This window comes from Scyliorhinus canicula, chromosome 14 (genome assembly GCF_902713615.1).
Source record: "Scyliorhinus canicula chromosome 14, sScyCan1.1, whole genome shotgun sequence".
Lineage (NCBI taxonomy): Eukaryota > Metazoa > Chordata > Chondrichthyes > Carcharhiniformes > Scyliorhinidae > Scyliorhinus > Scyliorhinus canicula.
In genome coordinates, this window is record NC_052159.1 from 133,551,338 (window position 1) to 133,574,365 (window position 23,028).

Sequence of the window (23,028 nt, forward strand, 5' to 3'; positions counted from 1 at the left end):
GTGTTAAAGTAATGATAATGCTTCCATTGAAGCAGTCATCAAGGCCATCAGAGTCTTGTGGGACAATTTTGCTTCTTCAGTAAGTGAGGGGGTGCAGTGCAATATGCTCCAAACCGCAATTCCTAGATCACTGTACGGCACAAATTCTCCATCCGATCATGCTTGTAGGATTCTCTGGACCTGCTGTAGTGAATGGAGTTTTGCCTGAGCACCAAATTCTCCGTCCTCTTTGGCAGGGGTGGCGGGGTGAACTCGGATCAGAGAATTCCGGCCGAAGTCTTCTATTTTCTACACAATTTTGCCTGTCTGTGGACATGGCTGGGAGGGTTGCCGCAAGCTTGAGAGTCAGAAGAATATGTTGATCACTCAGGGTAGTATTCAGTAATTGCTGCAGAAGATATTGGAACTCAAGTTATCAATGTGGCAATCTGGTCTGTTTAACACAGTCTATGTTTGTCATTGGTAAGTCTTTCTGCTGCTATTTCAAATGATTGTCGCCAAGCTCTATGGCTAGGGTTTTTCAAGTGGTGAAGTTTCCTGGCTCGCCACACAACGATGGAGAGGGGACTTCCACACATCTGTTGGGAAGAAGCCCTGATTCAGAGAACTGCTGGCCAATCCATAGCATTCAATGTTACAGTGGACAGGACGTGGACTATGGGCAGACCCCAGAGTTGAAATCCAGTAGTCCAGGATTATGCAACTGCAAGAGTGTCTGGGAGAGGAAGGAAGGTGAGACACGGAAGAGTGGGCATGTGGTGAGATAACCACTGTAGTTATGCGTATTGCAGTAGGGGGGTGTATGCCTGTGCAACAGGGAGGACCTGCCGTCCAGCTGGCCCTACGGTCCAGGAACGTCCCAGCCGCTCACTGGCAGCAGGTCCTCCCTGATGCGCTCCATTCCATTCAGTCGCTACTATGCCGCGCAACTAACAGTACACGCCATGAACGTGTTTTTGCCTCCCCTAGGAAGTCCACATCCGGGGTGTCGCTCCCGACGTGGCTCACGACTCCGGGCCCAGTCCTTCTCCGTAGGCATGTATGGCACCACAAGGCGGAACCCCTGGTGGACAACGTACGCCTCCTACACGCCAACCCTCAGAATGCCTATGTGGAGTTCCCCGACGCCCGCCAGGACACAGTCTCGCTCCGGGACCTGGCTCCCTCAGGTGCCGATCCCATGCCCATGCCCCTTTCTCTTCCCGCGCCAACCCCGGCGCCCCCCTATTCGTCCCCACCAGGTCCATCCCTCATCCCCCTGCCCACCCCGGAGGACACGGAAGATTTCGGCTTGCTCTCGGAGTCATCCCGCCAGCAGCCAGCACCAACACCGCCAACACCTGCACCATCGTTGCCATCACCGCCTGTGCCGACGTCACCACCACAGCTACGCCGATCACAGCGGAACGTTCGACCACCGTTTCGGCTCAACCTGTAACCTGCTAACCGGATGGACTCTTGATTTTCCTTGTTGGACTCTCTTGTAAATAGCATCCTTTGTGTTAGAGTTACATGTCACCCCCGCCGGACTCATTTTTTACAGGGGTTCACCAGTGGTGAGATAACCACTGTAGTTATGCATACTTGCAGTAGGGGGATGTATGCCTGTACCTGTAATACAGGTTCCTCCGGTAAGCCCCTGCCGGCTAGCTCCGCCCACAGGGAGCTTGTGTATAAATATGCATGTGAGCCACTCAGACCTTTAGTCTACAGTTGCAGATGGAGGGACAGCACCGTACAACAATAAAGCCTCTATTGTACCAGTCTCTCGGCTTTGAGTATAATTGTTAGCGCGACAGGGCAGAGAGCTGATCGGATGTTGCTAGAGCTTGGGAAAGGTGGAAGCACCCGCAGGGGAAAACCATGTTGCACGGGAGGGAGAGGGCAGAGGAGGGGTGTCCAATATTGAAAGGAGGCCTTTGATGGAGGCACCTTATCCCCTTCTTGCCCAAGACCTGAGCAAGATGACCTGCCAGGTTTCTTCCAGAAGCGAGATAGGCCAGTGAACAACTAGCAGGTAGAAGCAGACATGCCAGCTTACAGCGACCAAGCCTGAAGCACAAATTGTACATCTAGCAGCCTCAAAGTCTTAGAGCCAAGGCAGTGCAGAAAACCTTTGTAAGGGCAGTTTAAATATCTTCGCTGGACCAGGATAAGACGTTTGCCAGACTTTATCCATAAGACCATAAGACATAGGAGCAGAATTAGGCCACTCGGCCCATCAAGTCTTCTCCGCCATTCAATCATGGCTGATATTTTTCTCATCCCCATTCTCCTGCCTTCTCCCCATAACCCCATCCCCTTATTAATCGAGAATCTATCTATCTCTGTCTTAAAACCACGCAGTGATTTGGCCACCACAGCCTTCTGCAGCAAAGAGTTGCACAGATTCACCACCCTCTGGCTTAAGAAATTCCTCCTCAACTCCGTTTTAAAAGATCGTTGTCCCTTTAGTCTGAGATTGTGTCCTCTGGTTCTAGTTTTTCCCACAAGTGGAAACACACTCCATATGTCCACTTTATCAAGGCCTCGCAGTATCCTGTAAGTTTCAATAAGATCCCCCCTCATCCTTCTGAACTCCAACGAGTTCAGATCCAGAGTCCTCAACCGTTCCTCATATGAGAAGCTCTTCATTCCAGGGATCATTCTTGTGAACCTCCTCTGGACCCTTTCCAAGGCCAGTACATCCTTCCTTAGATATGGGGCCCAAAACTGCTCCCAATACTCCAAGTGGGGTTTAACCAGAGAGCACACCAGAATGACAGGGAGTGAGATAGCTTGATCTTGGCTTCGGACAACACTCGGCACAACATAGAGGGCCGAAGGGCCTGTTCTGTGATGTACTGTTCCATATTATACAGCCTCAGAAGTACATCCATGGTCTTGTATTATCATCCCTATATTGTGCGGTAACTGTCAACTGGTTTAATCTTATAGATTAATTTTCTTTGAATGTTTTTTGGGGAAACAAAAAGGAGTTAAAGGATTATCGATAGATTTTGAATCTAGGGGTATGTTCCACATAAACTGTGGGTGTATTTAGTAATTCATATACCTTAATTGTCTTAGAGTAGAGTAGTCCTGTCTGTGTGTTTTGGTCTTTGCTTTAATAAATAGTCTTTAATAATTGTTACACAATGACTGGACTTCTTATTCTCACTGGGATTTCACTCGTCTCCTCACACCAAAACAAAATAAAACGATACATCCCCACAGACCGATGTTGCACATTGGAATACCCTCGCAGATAACATCAGCTGCTTCGTGACAGTGGGTTTAAAATATTCAGCTGCACAATAAAGTGCAGCCGATGGGAGAACCACTATGCCTTTGCAGTTGGCTGCATTCTTTGAACATAAAAATGTCTAATGAGACAGAATGGTTATTTAATCAATGGATTTCATTACATTCTGCATCTATGGAAATAATGAAAGTTTGTTACAGCAGGGATTGAGAAGAATTTTGATTTCTCGGTACTTTTGCAGGATTAAATGAGGCTGGGGCCATTTTCTGCTGAAGTGCCTTATATATCTGTCTCTGCATACTTTGCCTGTAATATTTCAATTATTGAATACAATTCTGCTGAGCATTAGACAGGTATTGAATTAATTCGGTAATACATTCTCTCAACTCCATTCAAAGGCCATTAAAAAGAACATCAGTTGTCCCATTGTGGGTGGAGTTTGAATGTATATTATCCTTGTCTCAATGCGAGAGAGCGGAGCGGCACTATATGATCTGATGCTTGTCTTAGTTGCTATTTTATAATGTGTCCTTCCCCTGCAAAAACCATCTGTATTCAACAAAAGATGTCACAGCCAACTCAAGGTAAAACAACAATATTTGAGGTGTAGCACGTGTGTTCAGATAGCTGGCTGTTTTATATACACCTCTTATCAGCAATATTTCCATGGAAATGAAGAACTAAACCAAATATTCTGAGTGCACCATGCAACATTAACTCCAAGTTCTGACTCCAGTCTTAATCAGGATCTCATAAAATAGTTCCAGGCACCGAAGAGAAATGTTTCCATTAGGGTGAGTGAGATAGTTGACACAAATTATTATTCATCATCGGTAAAATGGCCCCTTACGCTATGTTGTACAGCGTGGTTATTAATATATCAAAAGGAGTCAGTGTCGCCATTAGAATGCTGGAAATCTTTTTGCTCACAAACAGGCTGAAAATAGAAAAGATGAAGGCAAGGTGCTGGAGGCTTGCATTTAGAAGCTTATTGCGTTGATCATTACTGAATGCTGCATGACAACACTGCCTAACGCAACTGTGTGGGCCGGATACACTGTCTGATGCTACCCAGCAGAACAACTCTGAGCAATTTTAGATTTACAATGATAGTTCATTGATCCTAATAAATGACGCCTGAAAAAAACATCCAGAACTGTGGCATCTGCTGATGAGAAGTAGCAATGCGCACAAGAACGAATCGCTTGACTCATGCTTATTTGTTTTTTAAACCCCGCATATTCGGTCTTCTCTGTCTTCCAGTACTATTTAATAACTGTCGGCCATGACTATAAAATGGTCAAAACTTTAAGTTACTATTTGTCCATCATCTGATTTAGCATATCAAGAGCAGATAGAAGATAATCTGTGTGATGTGCCTGATGTTGTGACTGTCACTCGGTTCTTCTTCTGCTTCTCTGAACTTGAGCTGATGAAAATAGTTAAATTTAAACACCCTTTGGAACGTCAGTGTTCCTCTGATAGAGTTTGCCTCATGCTACCCCAGGTTAAAAATAATGATGCCAGTTGCAATGTTTAATCTCCCTGTGCCTTGGCAATATTTATCCTCAATCCCCAATGTGGTTTTCATTGTGATTCTAATTATTAGGATGTCGCAGTGTTCAGAAAGACCATAGAAGCTGAGTTCAATAAGAAAGCTAACATTTATTAAACTTACTCGACCACTTACTCCTATAGCAAGCAATACTCTAATAATCTACAACCTACACTCTACTAATACTAGTTACTAATACTAGTTACACTCTACTAATACTAATACGCTCTATCTATAACTATCCTCTGCACTCTCTAGACCTCTCTGCACTCTCTCCCGTGCTCTCCAGAAGCCTGAGAGTCAGTGCTTTATATAATTCAGCCTCTAGCTCCATGTAGTGGCCAATAATGATATTACATTAACCCTCTAGTTCCAGACATTCTACATAATGTCACACCCAGAACAAAAGTGCCATTTCCCTTCGCCATGCTCATAATATAAAGTCTGTGTATTTAGAGCATTTCACTGCTGGAGTTTGGATTAAATTTTGAAAGCTATTTTTTCCCCCTCAATGGTTTGGTGAAGAATCCAGTGAATAACCCACATGACAAGTTAACCAACCTCAGCCAGGTCAGCAGTTAAGGGATTCACATGGACTTCATTGTAACTGGGTTCAAGAGGGAAAAAGTTAGCCGGAGCTCTTACGTCTACGACTCGCTCGCAATTCCTGCTCCATAGGATTACTCAGGGGATACAGCACAGAAACAGCCCATTTGACCCAATCAGACCAGACCAGGCTGGTGTTTATGCACCACCCAAGTATCCTCCCATCTTCTTAATTCTTCATTGGATCTGTTGGTAACTACCATATATTGATGGCCTCCAGTTATGTTCTTCCTCACAAGAGGAAAAATTCTCCAGCTGTACATTCAATCAAAATATTTTGTTATTTTAATTACCGCTATCAGATCACACATCCATCATCTTTACCTCAGGAGACATGGGACCCAGCCTGTCAATCCTTGCCTGATATATATAATCACACATCTCTGGAATAATTCTTGTAAATATTCTCAACACTCTCTCCAGCACCTCTCTAGCTTTCGTACAATGGTGACCAGAATGGCACATAGTGCTCGAAGAGTAGCCTCACCAAACTTCAATATATGTTAAACCTCACCTTCATACTTTTGAATTCTATCTCTCCAGAAATAAAGACTACTGCTTGGTTTGCCTTTTTAAAATCCTGTTGCTATGCTGCTGCACAACCTTTAGCGATTGGCTCTGCCTGTCTACTGGGCGGCACGGTAGCACAGAGGTCAGTACTGCTGCCTTACACAGCCAGGGGCCGAGATTCGATTATGACCTTGGGTGACCGTCTGATGGCTTCTCCTCCTATTCCTGCATGGTTAACCTTTGTATACCCCAAGGGTCTACTCTGGCCCCCTTCTATTTCTCATCTAGATGCTGCCAAAAGCAGCGTGTTGTATCTGTTCAGACATACAGACACCCAGCTCGACCTCACCACCACCTCCCTCCACTCTTTGACTGTTGCTAAATCATCAGATTGCTTATCCGTTATCCATTACTGGATGAACTGAAATTCCCTCCAATTAAATACTGGGATGAGTGAAGCCACTGTTTTCAGTCCCCGATCCAAACACTGTCGACTCCGTTTTGATGAAAGGTCATCGACCTGAAACGTTAACTTTGTTTCTCTCCCCAGATGCTGCTGGATTTTTCCAGATTTTTTGTTTTTATTATCGACTCGATCCCTCTTCCTGGCACCAGCCTGTGGTTAGACCTGTCTCTTTGCCATGTTGGTGTTATATTTCATCCTGAGATGAGCTTCTGACCTCATTCCTATTTTTACATCTATAACATCACTTGCCTTCACCCCTGTCTCAGTGTATCTGCTGCTGAAAACCCTCATTCATGTCATTGTTACCTCCAGACTCTATTATCTCAATGCACTTCTCGTTGATCTTTCACATTCCGCCCTCTGTAAATATCCAAACATGGCTACATGTCTGAAATCGCAGGAAGTCTTGTTTCCCTATGATCCCTGTGCTCATTGACCAACATTGCATCCATGCTAAGCAACATCTTTATTTTAAATTTCTCATTGTTGTTTTCAACTTCCACGGCCTTGTCCCTCCCTATCTCTGGAATCGCCTCCAACTACATAACCCTCTGAGGTATATGTGCTCCTCTGGTTCTGGCCTCTTCAAATTCCCAATCATAATTGTTCCACCAGTAGTACCTTTTCCTCAAGCTGTTTGGGCTCAAGCTCTGAAATTCCCTCAGTACACTTCTCTGCCTCTCTACCCCACTCAACTCCTTTTAAGATACTTATTAAAAACCTTTTTGGATTTGGATTGGATTTGGATTTATTGTCACGTGTAACGAGGTACAGTGAAAAGTATTGTTCTGCGTACAGAACAGACAGATCGATCCATACATGAAAAATCATAGGAGACCAGAACATAAGAACTCGGAGCAGGAGTAGGCCATCTCGCCCTTCGAGCCTGCTCCATCATTCAATGAGATCATGGTTGATCTTGACATACAATAAATACACAATGTAAATACATAGACATAGATATCGGGTGAAGCATACAGAGTAATACTCAGTAGAGAAGATGTGTGGAGAGATCAGTTCAGTCCATAGGAGGGTCATTTTGGTATCTTGTAACAGCAGGGAAGAATCTGATTTTGAACCTGTTAGTGTGTGTTCTCAGATTTTTGTATCTCCTGCCCGATGGAAGAGGTTGGAAGAGAGAATATCCGGGTGGGAGGGATCTTTGATTATGCTGCTCGCTTTCCCAAGGCAGCGGGAGATGTTGGCAGTCAATGGATCGGAGGCGGTTCGGCGTGATAGACTGGACTGTGTTCACAACTCTCTGTAGTTTTTACAGTCTTGGGCTGAGCAGTTGCATTACCAGGATGTGATGCAACTATATAGGATGTAAAAGTTGGTAAGAGTCAATGTGGACATACCAAATTTCCTTAGTTTCCCAACGAAGTATAGGTGCTGTTGAGCTTTCTAAATCGTAGGGTTGACATGGGTGGACAGGTTGTTGGTGACGTGCACACCTAGAACATAGAACATAGAACATAGAACAGTACAGCACAGAACAGGCCCTTCGGCCCTCAATGTTGTGCCGAGCCATGATCACCCCACTCAAACCCACGTATCCACCCTATACCCGTAACCCAACAACCCCCCCTTAACCTTACTTTTATTAGGACACTACGGGCAATTTAGCATGGCCAATCCACCTAACCCGCACATCTTTGGACTGTGGGAGGAAACCGGAGCACCCGGAGGAAACCCACGCACACAGGGGGAGGACGTGCAGACTCCACGTCCTAGGAATCAAAGCTCTCATTACCGGAATAAAACTGCTCGTTCATAGGAAAATGCCATCTTTCTGGTCACTATTTTTCTCCTCTTCTGACTCTTCCGTGTCATGTGTAGCTTCAAACACTCTATTATAATTTGTTGGACAGCTGAAAGCATCATGGTATTGAGAGTCACATCATAAACATCGATTTACCATACCCCAGGCATTTCTGAGGTTCAATTTCCTATTACCATTCTCCATGTTCCTTCTCCTGTTTTAGGTTTTAAATGGGGTTCTTGAAGTGTTGGCTAGTGTAGACTTGAGAGATGAACAGACACTTCCAACACTGATGATGGTTCAACTCAATTTTATTAACTGCATCTAACTAACTAACACACGATGACTGTGGGTCTAAATGATGCTAACTTAAACTAGAGACCTAAGCCGTGTCCGAACCAGTTGATTATCTCAGCACGTGGTGTGAGTCTGTGCTGGGCTGGATGAGTTATTGTTACACTGAGAGGCAGCACCCAGGATGAGCGGGAACTGTTGTGCCCTCTGCCTTAATAGTGTGTGTATTCTAACTGATGATTGGCTGCGGTGTTTATACATGTTGATTGGTCCCTGTGTGTGTCTATCAGTGTGTGTCTGCACCATGATCCACTGATGTATATTATGACAGTTCTGTCCTCATAACCTCCAGGCTCCGAACTCCTTCCATATTCACGTAACCTTTTTGTAGATGTACGATCTCACTATCCTGTCAGTGGTGCATCTTCCAGAGTTTGCTTTATTGATGACTGACCCGCTTTTGTCATAAGAGCCATGAGAATTGAATGTTTCCCCAGAAACTTCTGTAAGGCTTCTATCATCTGGGGCGGGATTCTGCCCTACCCAGTGGGGCGGGGGGTCCCGGCGGAATGGAGTGGCGTGAACCACTCCGGCGTCGGCCCGCCCCAAAGGCGGGGATGTCTCCGCACCTTTAGGGGCCAAGCCCTAACATTGAGGGGCTAGGCCTGCGCCAGAGTGATTGGCGCCCCGCCAGTCGGCGGGAATGGCCTTTGGCGCCACGCCAGCCGGGGCCAAAGGGGCTTCGCCGGCAAGCGGAAGTCTGCGTATGCGCCAGAACGTCAGCGGCTGCTGACGTCATCCCCGCGCATGCGCAGGGGAGGGGGTCACTTCCGACTCCGCCATGGTGAAGACTATGGCGATGGCGGAAGGAAAAGAGTGCCCCCACGGCACAGGCCCGCCCACCAATCGGTGGGCCATGATCGCGGGCCAGACCACCATGGCGGCACCCCCCGGGGCCAGATCGCCCCATACCCCCCCAGGACCCCGCAGCCCGCCTGCACCGCCTGGTCCCGCCGTTAAGGTAGGTGGTTTGATCCACGCCGGCAGGAGAGGCATGACAGCGGCGGGACTTTGGCCCATCACGGGCTGGAGAATCGCCGGAGGGGGTGTGTGGCGCCGACTAACGCGGCGCGATTCCACCCCCGCCGAATCTCTGGTGCCGGAGACTTTGGGAGACGGCGGGGGCGGGATTGACGCCGGCCCCCGGCGATTCTCCGACCCGGCGGGAGGTCAGAGAATCCCGCCCCTGATCGAATAAGGTATCATTATCTGCAAATTTAACTCCTGTCAAAACTAGGAACCTATCCAAATTGGTCATTCCAAAACAGTTCAGTAACTTAAATACCAGCACAGACTGGAAATTCCAGATGGTGTTTGTGCAGCCTTCTGTATAGTCTGCTAAATTCCATTATATAGTCCTCAATAGAGATATCCTCTGTTTCCCGGAATCTATCAAATTCTGACCAGGCTTGATACGCACTTGCAAGTCATCCTTTTGATAAATCTTATCCATAAAACGCAACAGAATCTCTCGACCTTCTTCTGAGTCTAACTCTTCCAATTCCAGGCCAGAAAAAAACTTTGTTTCGTATTTTACTCTCATAAGGTAGAGAAAGAGCCAATGCCATACCTTGTTTCCTCTTTCCCAACTTCACTTCTCCATTGGTCGTACGATCCCCTTTCAGAAAATAATGGCGGACAGTCATATCCAGACATCTTTATTCTAGGTTCAGCCACACATAATATCTATATATATATATTTTCATTCTCTCTCATTCCTTGGTTGATGCAGAAATTTTTTTTTTCCTTTTGGAAACGTTGTACCTTTCTACCCTTTATATTTGCACAGGAACCATCCTCTGCTAACATTGTTGGCTTCCGGCTGCTGTCGAGTAAAGATTCAAGAGTTCTGCTCCTTTTCACAAACACCTTTATTTTCCTTGAACACAGCTCTGTACAAAACTCTGTCACCACATCACATGCTCCCAACGATCACCTGAAACCTCTTTACATATCAGTGTCAATTATTGGATACTTAACATCAATGAGAGATCTCATTGGGATAACTCTTAACCCATTCCTTAACATCCTGGTAAGGTCTCCCAAGTGCAGGCGTTACGTCACGGCCGCCGGGAGGAACTCGGAGAAGGAATATTTAAATGAGCCTTGAGGCTGAACTGGATCTCGCCCAGCGAGGGTTGGATCCAGAGAACAAAGTCTCGCAAGGTTCGGTTGAATCTCGCAAGTAATTTCGAGCATCATGAATCTCGCGCACAGGCCTCTTGCGAGATTCAACGGCATCATACCGACACCAAGTCGGGCGCGACAGGGCCGTTAAATCGTGCCCACCATCTGGTGCTGCTGGAACCATGTTTAAACAGGAGGAGAACTGTTACTGAGAGAAATTAAGACCCAATATATACAATATGTAGTTGGCAGGGTGAGACAATGCTTTTCTTGTGCATTTCAATTTAACTTCCATATTTAAGAGGTGTTGATTTGCCTTCATTCTTTAGGCACTTGAATTGAAATTCAAATTGGAAGAAGCAAAGAATTAAGGTATGAGTAACAGGAGAGGTGAAATTGTGATCCAAGTAATGATCATCTTTGATTAAATTAATTTTGTAAGTAAAATAATTAAAATACATATAAATGTATTAGTTGCATCCTGACGGCTGAATAAATTAAAAATCTAGACAGGAGTCCATGTTTCTAATTTGCTGATGTAACAAACCAACTCATATATGAGGTGATTCATTTTCAGTAAAACATTTGCAAAACGATTGTTGAAATTATTATACTCCAATAGACAACATGCATGTACATATATGGCTATGTGCTGGTGTGTTACTTTTCACTCAGGGAGTCTTGGTTGCACTTCTTTCTATTCATTTTCACGGGATGTGGGCATTGCTGGCTGGACCAGGGTTTATTGCCCATCCTGAGTTTCTTGTGGCAATATGCACTTTCCATGCATGCTGCAGCCTGGAAGTATGGACAGTGATGGCAGGATGTCCAATTTCCTTTCCATCACGTGACTGACCAAGAACCTCTCCTGCTCTTACGGCCTTCCATTAACATATGTTAGAAGGATTTTCAAATCGATACTCAATCTCTCTGGCCATGATATGAACACACCTTCCATGACCATTAGACAGGGATGCTACTCACTACAACACAAGAGGGTGGCACAAGGCACAGTGGTTAGCACTGCTGCCTCATTGCGCCAGGGACCCAGATTCAATTCGAGCCTTGTGTGGCTGTCTGTGTGGACTTTGTACTTTCTCCCAGTGTCTGCGTGGGTACTCCGGTTTCCACCCACAGTCCGAAGATGTGCAAACATAAAGGGTTGAAAGATACAACTTTTCCAGAAGAAAAAAAAAATTCAGCATCAACCAAGGAATGAGTGAGAGGAAAAAATATATATATATATGTGCGTGGCTGAACCTAGAATAAAGATGTCTGGATATGACTGTCCGCCATTATTTTCTGAAAGGGGATTGTACGACCAATGGAGAAGTGAAGTTGTTATGTGGACTCCTTGGGAAAGAGGAAATACTCTTTTAGGTGGATTGGCCATTCTGAATTGGCCCTTAGCATTCAAACGTTTAGGTGGCGTCACAAGGATAGGACAGTGGTGTGGGCCAAGGCAGTGTGCTCTTTCAGAGGGTTGGTGCAGGCTCGATGGGCATAATGGCCTCCTTCTGCACTGTTTGCATTCTGTGAATTTAAAAAAAATTTAGAATACCCAATTCATTTTTTCCAATTAAGGGGCAATTTAGCGTGGCCAATTCACCTACCCTGCACATCTTTGGGTTGTGGGGATGAAACCCATGCACACACATGGAGAATGTACAAACTCCACACGGACAGTGACCCAGAGCCTCGATTGAACCTGAGGCAGCAATGCTATCCACTGTGCCACCGTGCTGCCTGGCATTCTATGAATTCTAAGATCTCTACCATATATCTATATAATGATACATAAATGTACACATCCCCTCTTATTGATGCAAATAATGCATTCTCCAGATCTAAAGAATCGTTCAATATCGGAAAGAGTAGAGATCTTTAAAGAATGATCAATATTGGCCTATAAATTATAGGCCAATTAGCCTAACCTCGGTTGTTGGTAAAATTCTAGAATCGATCGTTAAGGATGAGATTTCTAAATTCTTGGAAGAGCAGGGACGGATTAGAACAAGCCAACATGGATTTAGTAAGGGGAGGTCGTGCCTGACGAACCTGTTAGAATTCTTTGAGGAGGTGACAAGTAGGTTAGACCAGGGAAACCCAGTGGATGTGGTCTATCTGGATTTCCAAAAGGCCTTTGATAAGGTGCCACACAGGACGCTGCTGAGTAAGGTGAGGGCCCATGGTGTTCGAGGTGAGCTACTGGCATGGGTTGAGGATTGACTGTCTGACAGAAGGCAGAGAGTTGGGATAAAAGGTTCTTTTTCGGAATGGCAGCCGGTGACCAGCGGTGTCCCACAGGGTTCAGTGTTGGGGCCGCAGCTGTTCACCATATATATTAATGATCTGGATGAAGGGACTGGGGGAATTCTAGCGAAGTTTGCCGATGATACAAAGTTAGGTGGTCAGGCAGGTAGTGCTGAGGAAGTGGGGAGGCTGCAGAAGGATCTAGACAGTTTGGGAGAGTGGTGCAGGAAATGGCTGATGCAATTCAACGTGAGAAAATGTGAGGTCTTGCACTTTGGAAAAAAGAATCCAAGCATATACTACTTTCTAAACGGTGAGAAAATTCATAATGCCAAAGTACAAAGGGATCTGGGAGTGCTAGTCGAGGATTCCCTAAAGGTAAACATGCAGGTTGAATCTGTGATTAAGAAAGCGAATGCAATGTTGTCATTTATCTCAAGAGGGTTGGAATATAAAAGCAGCGATGTGCTACTGAGCCTTTATAAGGCTCTGGTTAGGCCCCATTTGGAGTACTGTGTCCAGTTTTGGGCCCCACATCTCAGGAAGGACATACTGGCACTGGAGCGTGTCCAGCGGAGATTCACACGGATGATCCCTGGAATGGCGGGTCTAACATATGATGAACGGCTGAGGATCCTGGGATTGTATTCATTGGAGTTTAGAAGGTTAAGGGGAGATCTAATAGAAACTTACAAGATAATACATGGCTTAGAAAGGGTGGATGCAAAGAAACTGTTTCCGTTAGGCGAGGAGACGAGGACCCGTGGGCACAGCCTTAGAATTAGAGGGGGTAAATTCAGAACAGAAATGCGGAGACATTTCTTCAGCCAGAGAGTGGTGGGCTTGTGGAATTCATTGCCGCAGAGTGCAGTGGAGGCCGGGACGCTAAATGGCTTCAAGGCAGAGATAGATAAATTCTTGATGTCGCGAGGAATTAAGGGCTACGGGGAGAATGCTGGTAGGTGGAGTTGAAATGCCCATCAGCCATGATTGAATGGCGGAGTGGACTCGATGGGCCAAATGGCCTTACTTCCACTCCTATGTCTTATGGTCTTATGGTCTAATATTGTGATTGTAAGTGTCATGTTGTACAGTTCTGAAAGTGGACCTTGAGAAAGGTGGATCTCCAAAGACTAGTCCGTTGTGAAATGTGGTTCTGGATAAGGATAGAGTGGAGGAAAAAGGGAGGCAATGAAGCAATTCTCAGGCTGGCGGAGGAGGGAAGATTTTTAGTCAGTATCATTAAGAAAAGACAGCAAAATTGGATAGGTCATATTACATGGCATGAGAAGTTGCTGGAACAGGTGCTTAAAGGAAGACTCAAGGCATGTAGTTCAAAAGGAATAAAAATGAAAATGGGAGCTTCCGACAAGCAACGGAGGAGCAAAGCACAAGTCCACTGATCCATGGAGAACTAAGGAGAAGAGCTGGCCTTTGGCAGATCACCACTGCTACCCAGATGTTTTTAAAATTCATTCATGGGATGTGGGTGTTGTTAGGCCAGCATTTATTGCCCATCCCTGAGGGCATTTAAAAGTCAATGATATTTTCTGTGTGTCTGGAGTCAAATATAGGCCAGACCAGGTAAGGATGGCAGATTTCCTTCCCGAAAGGACATTAGTGAACCAGATGGGCTTTCTGACAATTGACAATGGTTTCATGGTCATCATTAGACTTTTAATTCCATATTTTTATTGAATTTAAATTCCACTATCTGTCCTGGTGGAATGTGAACCCAGGCCCCCAGAGCATTACCGTGGGTCTCTGAATTTGTAGTCCAGTGACAATACCACTATGCCACCACCTCCTCTGAAAAGGGGTGCAAAGCATCACTAGTATCTGCACATATCCCGCCAAGTTAAACCCCATGAAACTTGGCCATACATCATCACCAGTCTTTCTTGATCATTGGTTCAAACAGTTATTTATTAACATATAAACTACACTCATCTACAACTAATCTTTATACTGATATAAACTATGATCTGCTCTTACTCACACTATCTCTACTTCTGACCCTCTCCAGCTAAATCCTGCACATTTTCTCCCACAAGGCCTAGCATCAATGCCTTATGTACATCTAACTGTAGCTCCCTCTGGTGGCTACTCTGGACACCTCATTAACCATTGCAGTTCTTACATTTATGATAATACCACACCCTCCAACACGTTCTCAAGGATAACTAAAGATGGGCAATACATGTTGGTCTTGCCAGAGAGGTTTACATTCTGGGAGTATATTAAAAATGAAACATACACAGCAAATAATCTTTAAATGTGTAAGAACGCTACAATAAGGGCGTCATCTCACAGATAATGCTTACGATAAGATGACAAAACATGTGCTAGTAGTTACTGGTAATTATTTTATGAAATCGTGCCATTCTCAAAACTATTGTGCTGCTTACCTCAAAATTTAGCCTCAGGGATTTCAGAAGACGGGCATGACTAATTACAGTAAGCTGAAGAAATGCAAGGAAATATTATTGGAAACGTCCTCAGCGTCCAAACAAACAGCAAGAGGTTACAGGCAGAAAGTGATAGCAGATAAATCATAGTTATGTAAAGAAGGCACCTTTATAGAATGTAATCTATTTACAAAATTTTGATGTGCTCAGGAGGAAACTACTTCACCCAAAGGGTTGTGAATATTTGGAATTCCTGGCCCAGTGAAGCAGTTGAGACTCCTTCATTAAATGTTTTTAAGATAAAGATAAATAGATTTTTGAAGAATAAAGGGATTAAGGGTTATGGTGTTCGGGCCGGAAAGTGGAGCTGAGTCCACAAAAGATCAGCCATGATCTCATTGAATAGCGGAGCAGGCTCGAGGGGCCAGATGGCCTACTCCTGCTCCTAGTTCTTATTTCTTATCTGGAGAATAACTTAATATTTTGGTTGCTACATTGAGAGTGCGATTAGAATGCACAATAGGTTGATCAAATTTCATTGATCTTTCCGACATAAGACATAAGCGCTGATCTGAGCAGGGAGAAATTGTGTTGAGAACTCAGCACTGACAATACCTTCTGCATGAGCCTGTGTCACAGGGTAAGCTTTCTGTGGCTGGCACTGTTTGGTGGCAGAGTGCTCCACCGGGAAAGGAGGGGAATGCAACCAATCGGTGAATCTAAGCAGAACACAAAGCATTTGTTGAAAGTGCTGTGAAATATCAGCGCTCTCACTATATTCACCAAGTTATGTTTAACAGACAATCCTCTTGTCCCAGCTTGAGGAAGATGGTGCTCTAAAAAGCTTGTGAAGAGAGGTGGTAGGAAATAAAATTAACCAGAACTGCGTGTTTGGCAAACAGAATTTGCCAAGTGCATTGCTTTATATGTAAGGATATTGTTTTTTAAAAAATGACTCATATTGTTGAAATTAAATATACATTCTGTTAAACCTGCAGCTGGAGACACAGATTTCAAACTACAATCCTGCCAAATCCTCAACAACATTATTCTTTTTGTTTCCACGGCAACTAGGTATGGATTCATTGATGTCAGCAATAAACCCTATTTCAGAAGTATTAAAAAAATTCAGTAAATGCAAATGCTCTAGTATCTAAAGCATAAATTGCAAAAGCGTTATGACTTATGTGTCAGGTAAATTGAGAGAATTACTGTAATCCCATTTACAGATTGAAATAGTTTTTTTTAAAAGCAGTTATGTCTACTGGAATGTATAAGCCTGTTTTATACAGTCCCATGATTTCTGTGAGCAATTAACAATGGGCAGGACGGTGGCGCAGTGGGTTAGACCTCCTGCCTCATGGCGCTGTGGTCCCAGGTTCAATCCCGGCTCTGGTCACTGTCCGTGTGGAGTTTGCACATTCTCCCCGTGTTTGCCGGCAAGGTGGATTGGCCACGTTAAATTGCCCCTTAATTAGAAAAAAAAATGAATTGGTTACTCTAAATTTATAGAAAAAAAGAATATTAGAGTAACAAATATTAATTACTTCACGTGACCCTTCTGTCTTACCATGCAATGTCCAAAAACATGCACAAAAGGGCAAGTCATCAAATTCATAGTGTACTCTAATATTGTATTATGCTTTCCTTCATTCACTAATTAAGAACAAAGATTTGCATTTATATAGCTCCTTTAAAGAAGTAAAAATGTCCCAAGTTGTTTCACAGGAGGTTATCAAACAAATATGGACACTGAGCGAGGACTGGAGTAATGGATGAGCGAGGACTGGGGTAATGGATAAACTCGGCTTATTGTGACTTTGGATTTTGGCTGCAGAGTTTCGGATGAACTCATGCTTGTGGATAGTTGAAGATGGTAAGCTGGCCACGAGAGCAATTGGGGTTTTCAGATTTAGAATTAACAAAGGCATAGATGAGGGTTTCAACTGCGGATCAACTGAGGCAGGGCAGAGTTGGATGAGGTTTCGGAGGCGGAAGTCGCTGGCCTTGGTGATGACACAGATATGTGACTAGATGCTCACTTCACGGTAAATTAAACATCAAAATTGCTAAGAGCCAAGTTCAGCCTTAGGCAGTTGCCAGGAAAAGGTATGGGGTTGTCTGCAAGGGAACGGAGTTTGTGGCAGTGGCCAGATATAATAGTTTCAGTCTGATCAATATCTAATTGGAGGAGGAGACTTCCCCTCACCGTACAGTGGATGCTGGACAAGCAGTTTGACTATCATGAGGGATTAAGAGAGAAGTGGTGGAGAATTCGAGATAGATGTCATCAGTGTATATGTGTAACCTGTTTTTGGATAACATCACCAAGTGACATCAAGCACATTAGAAATAGGATGGGACTGAGTTTTAGGGATTTAGAGGTCTTCAGACGTGACAGTGCGGAAATGGGAAGACAAACCATTCAATGCTTTTTTCCTACTATGAATGGATAGATAAAAATGGGACCAGGTAAGCAAAGTCTCACCCAGCTGGACAGCTGTGTTGATGAGGATTATACTGGGAAAATAACCAGGGTTAGGGCAAATAGTAATATTTACTGGAATTAGAGCACCAAAGGTGGAGATGTGATTTAGCAAACCAATAACTCCAAATACGTCATGGTTAATGGTGAACTAAAGATTAGATAGTTAGGAATTTAAAAGTATAGTTGTAAGTGACTTGGGGATATTTTTTTCTGGGGTAGATATCAGAGGAAGCATGTATGGGAGGGGGAAAAGAAATGTGTGTGGAGATCATAAAAAGGGAAATAATCAAAAAATGTCTTTATCTATGAGTGACACAATAGGAGTGTTATTTAATATGGTTCAGGGAGTTTATTTAGGAGGAGAGGTTAGTGGAGCGTAGGAGAGCAGTACCTGCAGAGGAAACCGAGAATATGATGATTTGAGATGGAAGTTAGAATTACTAAGGACAAAAAGCCACTTGGTCCAGTGGCTGATGTAGGAATTTATTGTGGTACATGTATGACAGTAGAAAATGGGAAAATCTGAAAGAGAAAGCAAAGTAAATGTGGAAAAGTGAGGACACATAGGAGGGAGTACAGAGTCTTGAATAATAGTGACCACTTGTTACTTAAGTTGAAAAAAGTTGTCCTCTGAGATCTAATGATCTCCTTTTTATGGATCTCGCATTTCAGAATTTCAGAATATTGTTAATTTGATTCCAATATCAGTTGTAAGGATCACCGCCGGTGTCAAGCAACAGAGAGGTCATCAATTGCTACACAGCCTATCACATTAAAGGAAACTCACAGACAGAAAAGTAGGAAGTAAAAAACAATGATTATCCTTCACTTTTTAACCAATTTGCAGTGAACAAATTTAAGATTGGGGCATGCATAGGAGATGAAACATCATAAACAAACTTCTGAAAAATATATAACTTTTATTATTTTAAAAGCTGTGGATTTTTGCTTTATCATAATGGAGAAATTTGACATTCCACGAGTGTAAAATTAAATATCAGTTTTATTGTTCAGCAGGGAGGGTCTGGCATAGTGGTATTGTCGCTCGACTAGTAATCCAGGGAAATGCTCTGGTAGACCTAGGTTCAAATCCCACCAGGGCAGATGGTGGAATTCTAATACAATAAAAATTTGGAATTAAAAGTAATGATGATTATGAAACCATTGACGATTGTCGTAAAAACCCTCTTAAATGCCCCAGGGATGGGCAATAAATGCTGGCCCAGCCAGTGACGCCCATATTATGGACGAATAAGTTAAAAAATGTAATTATGAATTTTCAGACCCAGACCTGAAGTACATAATTCTTGTTTTATACATACTCCCTGGCTAAAAGGATGAGGTGATGGGAGGAGGCGGAGGCATCAAGGGGAACACTAGCTGACTGCATCCATTTAACGGATTTTCACCCAATAGGAACAGGAAGTTCCACCTCAGAGGGGTTTCAGCCAATCAGAAACTGATAGCTCACCAGAACCTTAGAGCAGAGAGGCACATGGCATCGGGAGTTGGATAAGTATATGATGGGGGGTCTTGCCTTGCCTTGGCAAGCTAACAGGCCATATGAGTGGACAGAAGGCTGAAGGGGCTTCAGTTTGTGAAGTCATGGAGAGAGAGCAACCTGGAGTGGAATAAAGCCTCTGGAGGTTCCCTCCAATGGGCCCATTAAGGATACCCCACCCACCCACTCTACCGACCACCCGCCCATGCAGGGAAACACATCTAGCTGGGCACTTAGCATAGGCCTCCATTAGAAATGTTTAAACGCTGGTGATGAGGCCCACTTTAATGGTCTCAATTGGGCACAGGTGGAGGGGCAGCAAGATAGCATCCCCCGCCACTGATATAATTGCAGTGGAGACAGTAGGTAGGTGATGTGCAGGACACGCATTGAATTAAACGAGACACCTGACTTCAAACCTGCTGATGGGGGAGCGCGAAATCCGGCTTCCAGTTATGCTTCATTGAACAAGTGTAACTTTTTCAAATATTTTCACAGTTAAAGTAATTGGGTAAAAAGCAAAAATTCAAGTCGAACCAGTGATGTCTAAAGATTTCCACCTTTGCATACTTTAACAACACACCCTGTGAATGAACAGCAGATCACTGATTGTAACTTTGAGATTTTCCTACTTAAGTATGCATCAGAGGGTACCAAGAGTTTCAGTATCACCGAGTAATGGCAATCAACACTGCAAATTTAATTGTCATTACAACTGCAAGATCTGGGCAAATTAATTATTTCTCACACGGAAGTGTCCTCTCAATTGTACGAGTTAACATGTAACTCGCTGAAGGTCATCTCTGTGTGATATATTCCTGCATAGCAACTTTTTAAGGAAAATAGATTTTTCTTCACTTAAATTTCCCCTTTGCTCATGTTGCATTTGAAGTTCTGTCATTATAACCTCGCTTTAATATCATCTATCAGTCTCACACTTCATTATTCACACTTAACAATGATATTGCTTAATGTCACTGAATCGTAGCTCTCAGGCATATTGACCTTTTATTCATATAGTGTTGTTCTAACAATTAAATATCTTCCACTATCACCTACTCGAGAATGTGACATTTACCAATCATCTGCAGTGGCTTGCAAGTGGTGGGAAGTTATGTCACTTGATCAGGGCTCAGCTCTAATTTGCATTGCTTAGCACCTCAACTATCACAAATATGATTTGATTGATCCTGAAAACAGTCAATCTGGGTGATGAAAGTATGAAATTAATTGTTACCATGGCTGCATTCACGGCCAAGTCTCTCTGGAGAGGGGGCACATGGTATCTGCTGGTACCGTCGAGATCTTCCGTGCCCAATGGGCACCGTGGGTACAGGTGTGTTTCATTGATCCTACTCGTCACATTGCTTGTAATCCATTAAATTGAATTAGACAATCTGCGAAACAAATTAAAAAGGTAGTCCTGAGGTGCACATCTCCTCTGATGGGGGAACCTGGAAGGCATTGACGGTGTTGGGTTTTAGGAAGCTGAAGCTGCAGGGAAGGAGGCCGTAGCACAGAACAGATGATGCAGATATCCACGTCCCTGAAACCACCAGATTCCACCAGGAGGATGATGAGTTATAGTGAGCACCCTCTTGGAACAACAGCCCTCCATCAAGGGTCAGCATTAACACCAGCATTGCTATTCCTCTCATTTCACCCATGTGTGAGAGTGAATAGTTTCACTTCGGGCTCACACTGTGAAGGATAATAATAATAATCTTTATTGTCACAAGTAGGCTTACATTAGCGTTGCAATGAAGTTACTGTGAAAAGCCCCTAGTCGCCACATTCCACCGCCAGTGAATCTGAGTGCTTCGCGTGTGCAGTTAATTAATTAGCTTGAGAGCGGGGAATAGGGCGCACAAACCCGTCACTGCAACTTTTCACACCTGCTCCTACACGTCATGAAATGTGGGGAAAATCCCACCCACCAACTTTCCTCTCAAATATCTCATTTATTTAGGCCTATAAAATGCAACTTGCTGTTACCTTTGTGCAGCACCCAACATATTCCTGGTAATTCAAATTATATCTGGAGATAACATTTTTTGTTCAAATATCAATGAGAAAGCACTGCACTGTGCATTTTAAGTGATCCTGAATACCCAATTTTCTTGGCAGGTGATGGCTGATTATGATGGTATGGCCTTTAATTTAGGTATTTCACATTTCAAAGGCCCAGCTGAAATGGTCCCCAAGACAAAATAAAAGCAGCTCTATTTTTTAAAGGAGGGAAATAACTGGTCTTGGGTGATTGCTGCTGTTCTCTTATTCATGTGGATGGTTTGTGCTACAGAAGAGTTTTGTAGAACCCAAACAGCAGAACCCAGGCCATTGTTTCATGAATAAAAGTGCATTGCATTCCCCTTTGAAGCTGTGTTACAGTTAGTCTGAAAATTTATCATATGTATAATTTATACGATATCGTATCAATTAGGCACTTTGTGGTAGAAAGCTCAGCTCAGCATTGAATAGGACACTGCGACTGCAATTTGGTCCAGCGTGAGGCAATGAATAGGGAGTGCGATGGAATGGTGCTGTTTTAACACACTTAACTGGAGGATATTGTAGTTAATTTGATCTTGGATGAGAAGACTTCCCAGTCATGAATTACAAGCATTCTCTAAGCACGTTGTGTCGCTGGCGGGCAGCCTCTGATTGGCCCACACTGCCGTCAGCTCACAGCTTCCTCACTCCGGTCGCTATATGGTGCCATGGGCGGAGAGGTGGTGCAGTGGTTAGGCCTGCTGCCTCACAGCTCCAGGGATACGGGTCCAATTCTCATCTCGAGTGACTGTGTGGAGTTTGCACTTTCTCCCCATGTCTGTGTGGGTTTTCTCCAGATGCTCTGGTTTCCTCCTGCAGCCGAAAGATGTGCAGGTTAGGTGAATTGGCTATGATCAATGGCCCCTTAGTGTCCAGAAGGTTAGAGTTAGGTGGGGTTGCTGGGTCACGGGGAAAGGGTGGGGGCCTGACCGTAGGTGGGGTGCAGACTTGATGGACCGAATGGCCTCCTTCTGCACTGCGGTGTTTTAAAAACTTTATAGGGCATGGTGGCACTGTGGTTGGCACTGCTGCCTCACAGCAACGGGGACCTGGATTCAATTCCGACCTTGGGTTATGTGAGGAGTTTGTATGTTTTTCCCGTGTCATTGTGGGTTTCGTCCAGGTGCTCTGACTTTCTCCCACAATTCCCACAAATGTACAGGTTAGGTGGATTGGCCATGCTAAATTGCCCCTTGGTGTCAAAAGGTTCGGTGGGCACAGGACGGGGGAGTGGGCCTCGGTAAAGGGCTCTTTCGGAGGCTTGGTGCAGACTCGAGTGGCCTTCCTGCATTGTCGGGATTCAATTAATTCTATGAGCCACAAGCAGTCTTCTCTCCAAATGTCGACAGTCCAGGGCTGCTTCACTGAAGACATGGATGAGGGGGCTGGCAATACAGAGGTAGTGGAGGTGTATTATGGAGTTTAATTCGGACAAATGTGAGGTGATGCATTTTGGAAGGTCTAATACAGGTAGAGAATACCTTGCCTTCATTGGCCGGGGCATTGAGTCTAAAAATTGGCAAGTCATGTATAGAACATTAGTTAGGCCACACTTGGAGTATAGTGTTCAATTCTGGTCGCCACACTACCAGAAAGATGTGGAGGCTTTGGAGAGGGTGCAGAAGAGATTTACCAAGATGTTGCCTGGTATGGAGGGCATTAGCTATGAGGAGAAGTTGAATAAACTCGGTTTGTTCTCGTT